The sequence below is a fragment of the Herpailurus yagouaroundi genome, unplaced genomic scaffold (genome assembly GCF_014898765.1).
Source record: "Herpailurus yagouaroundi ecotype Mexico unplaced genomic scaffold, PumYag 182, whole genome shotgun sequence".
Lineage (NCBI taxonomy): Eukaryota > Metazoa > Chordata > Mammalia > Carnivora > Felidae > Herpailurus > Herpailurus yagouaroundi.
In genome coordinates, this window is record NW_024412413.1 from 9,663,425 (window position 1) to 9,667,386 (window position 3,962).

Consider the following 3,962-nt stretch of genomic DNA (forward strand, 5'->3'; position numbering starts at 1 on the left):
GAGCCCAGTTTGAAGTCTCTCCAACACCTGCAGAACCACCCTCTTCACGCTCCTCACGCACAGCCCAGAGACACCAGCACCAGCCAGCCCGGGGTTCCCTCCTAGGAAGTCTGAATTCCAACCCTGTTGGATTCCTCCTCCAAGCTGAGCGACATCTGCTCCAGCCGGAAGGTACCTCCTCATTAGAGGTCTGAGTTTCACTTTTATGAGGCTCTTCCTCTAAGTCACCAAATGTTAATAATTCCAACATCTTCCCGTTGTTTTCCCAACCCTAGGAGTGGCAGCTGCGTCCTGAGGTTGCTTCCTCCATATCTTAGAAGGATCTCTTTACCCTTTCAGTTACCTAGTTAATACCTTTATACCCAGTTAATAGTTGTTTCTTTTAAATTCTCTCTGCTCAACTAATGTGTGATTTTTATTCCCTGAGTAGACCCCAGCTGATATACTATTCATTCAATGTCTTTAATGATTATAGGACTATTTGTGTTTTTTGCATCTTCTTGAGTCAATATTAGCATGACCTATTTTTCCAGGAATGTGTCCAGTATAAAATTACAAAAATATTCGTACAAATTTGTTCATGACGTCCCATTATTATCTTATGGCTACCTGCAGCCTGGAAGTTGTATCCCCCTACTTCCATTCCTGATATTATATTATTTGTACCTCCCCTCTTTCTCTTGATCAATCTCAGCAGAAGTATATCAGGTTCATTAGTATTTTATTATTAAAAAATTTTATTTTAATTCCAGTTAGTTAACGTACAGTGCTATATTATTTTCAGGTATACACTATAGTAATTCATCACTTTTTTTTTTCAATGTTTATTTTATTTTTGGGACAGAGACAGACAGAGCATGAATGGGGGAGGGGCAGAGAGAGAGGGAGACACAGAATCGGAAACAGGCTCCAGGCTCTGAGCTGTCAGCCCAGAACCTGACGCGGGGCTCGAACTCACGGACCGCGAGATCGTGACCTGGCTGAAGTCGGAGGCTCAACCGACTGCGCCACCCAGGCGCCCCAATAATTCATCACTTTTATACCACACCCAGTGCTCATCACAAGTGTGCTCCTTAATCCCCATCACCTATTTCACCCCTTCCCCCCCCTCCCCTATAGTAACCATCAGTTTGTTCTCTATAGTTAAGAGTTCATTAGTAATTTTTTTTTTTTGTCATTGTTTTAAGTAGCTCCAAGCCCAATGTGGGGCTTGAACTCATGACTCTGAGAATAAGAGTTGTGTGCTCTACGGACTAAGCCAGCCAGGCGCCCCAAATTCGTTAGTATTTTTAAACACTTAATTGTTTCCTTGGTAGATCTCTTCTACTGTATGTTTGTTCTAGCTTTCACTAACTTCTACCCTTTATTATTTCCTTCCTTCTCTTTCTTTGGGTTGGTTTTGCTGCATTTTTTACTAACTTCTTGAGATGAGTAAATCATTAATTTTTAGTCTTTCTTATTTCCCAATGTATGAACTTAAGGCCATAAATTTTGTTCTAAATACTATTTTAACTGCATGCCACAATTTTGATGTGTGATATTTTTATATTATCTTTCAGTTTAATGTTGAAATTTCATCTTTGACTAACCGATTGAATGAAAGTAAGTATCTTAATTTCCGAATACATTAATAACTTATTATCTTTCTGCTGTCTGTTTATAACATATGCAATATAATCACAGAAGGTGATCTGTATAATTTTAGTTGTTGATATTTGTTGAGGCTTGCTTGGTGACATATGGTTAATTTTCACAAATGTTCTAAAGAAGCTTGAAACGAATGTGTGTCCTCCAATTCCTGTTCAAAAAATTCTATAAATTAACATTCAATCATACTTGCTAACTATATATCAAATCTTACATCCTTACAGGGTTTTTCTGCTTGATCTGTCAATGATAAAGAGAAGTGTGCTAGCATCTTCCACAATGATGATGGACTTGTCAAGTTCTTATTGTTCTATCAATTTCTGCTTTACTCATTTTTAAGGCTATCTTATCTTATAAGATGCATGTACATTTTGAATTGACTTCCTGGTAAATAAATATTTATAACTATCTAGGTACTCTCTCTATTCTTAGTAATGGCTTTTCTTTAACAAATATTTTATCTGATGTTAATATAATTAAAACAGTTTTATTTTTCACACTTTTTTCATCTTTTTATTTTTAAGCTTTCTATACCCTTTTAGATTGAATACATCTCTTAGACAGCAGGAAGGGGGGAGGTGGTTAATCCATTTTGACAATTTCTGTCTTTACCTGGTGAGTTTAATCTATCTAATTCTGTGATTATTGGTATATCTGGGCTTATTTCTACAATCTTTTTCCTCATTGCATTTTCTTTTTGATGCTTCTTTGTTTTTCTTTCCTGGCTCTTTTTTTTTTTTTTTTTTTTAAATGACTGAATTTTTCTTTGTTTTCCTATTCCTTTTTTCTATTTGTATTTTCTATTTCACGTATTCTCTGAAATTTGTACACTCAGTTTCTTTTTAGGGATGATCTTTAAAATTATACCATGCACGTATAATTTACAAAGCCTAAAATTAAGCAATATCTTATTCTACACCCTCCTGAACAATTCAAGGAACTTAGAATTCTTTAACATCAATTTACCTCTCTTTAATTATAAGCTATTGTTATTCAGTATTGAGTCCTAAACTTTATTATCCATTAAAAGAACCAACTCCCAGCTTTTGTAGATTTTTTTTTTAATCACTTGTGTGTTTTCTTTTTATTTTTTTTCTATTTTATCTTTATTATTTTCTTCCTTCACATACTTGGGTTTAATTTGCTCGTATTTTTTTAAATTCTTAAAGTGGAAGCTTAGATTATTGGGGGTTTTTAAATATTTATTTTGAGAGGGAGAGAGCGCATGTGTGTGCATGTGCGTGCTAGTGGGGGAGGGGCAGAGAAAAAGAGAGAGGGAACAAATGAATCCCAAGCAGGCTCTGCACCACCAGCACAGAGTCCAATGCAGGGCTCAGTCACATGAATGTGGGATCATGACCTGAGCCGAAATCAAGAGTCTGATACTTAAACCAACTGAGCCACCCAGGCACCCCTAGATTATTGATTTTGATAATTTTTAAAAGTTTATTTATTTTTTGAGAGAGAGAGAGAGAAAGAGAGAGAGAGAGAGAGAGAGAGAGAGAGAGGGGAAGGGAGCGAGCACAAGTGGGGGAGGGGCAGAGAGAGACGGAAAGAGAGAGAATCCCAAGCAGGCTCTGAGCTGTCATCACAGAGGCTGACACAGGGCTTGAACTCATGAACCGTGGGATCATGACCTGAGCCTAAGTCAAAAGTCGGATGCTCAAGTGACTGAGCCAACCAGGCACCCCAGGTTATCAATTTTTAAAACATCTTTTTTCCTTTTCTAATATCAGCATTTCAGTTTTCCTTTATAAGCCATATAGCTATAAGCTATAAATTTTCCTCTAAGAATTGCTTTAGTTGCACCCCACAAATGTTGATAAATATTGATAAAAACTAAAAGGAAGTTAGAAAAACTACACAATTAGAGTTGGAGATTTTAATATTTCATTCTCAGTATTGATAGAACAAGTAGAAAAAATCAGCAAGGATACACTAGATTTGAACAACAGTACCAACCTGTGCAATCTAATTGACACAAAACACCACATTCACAAACTAAAATATGTATTTTTTTCAAGTGCACATGGAACATTAACCAAGCTATCTTTATGCTGGGGGCACAAATCATGTCTCAATAAATGTAAAAGGATTGGAAACATACAGAGTAGGGACTTGACTAAAATGGACTTAAATTAGAAATCAATAACAAAAAGATACCTAGAAAATCTCCAAGTTTGGAAATTAAGCAACACACTTCGAAATAATTCTTAGGTCAAAGAGGAAGTCACAAAAATTTAGAAAATATTTTGAACTGGATGTCATCCAAAGATCAGGTAATTTATCCTGATCAGTGGAAAACACACTCATAT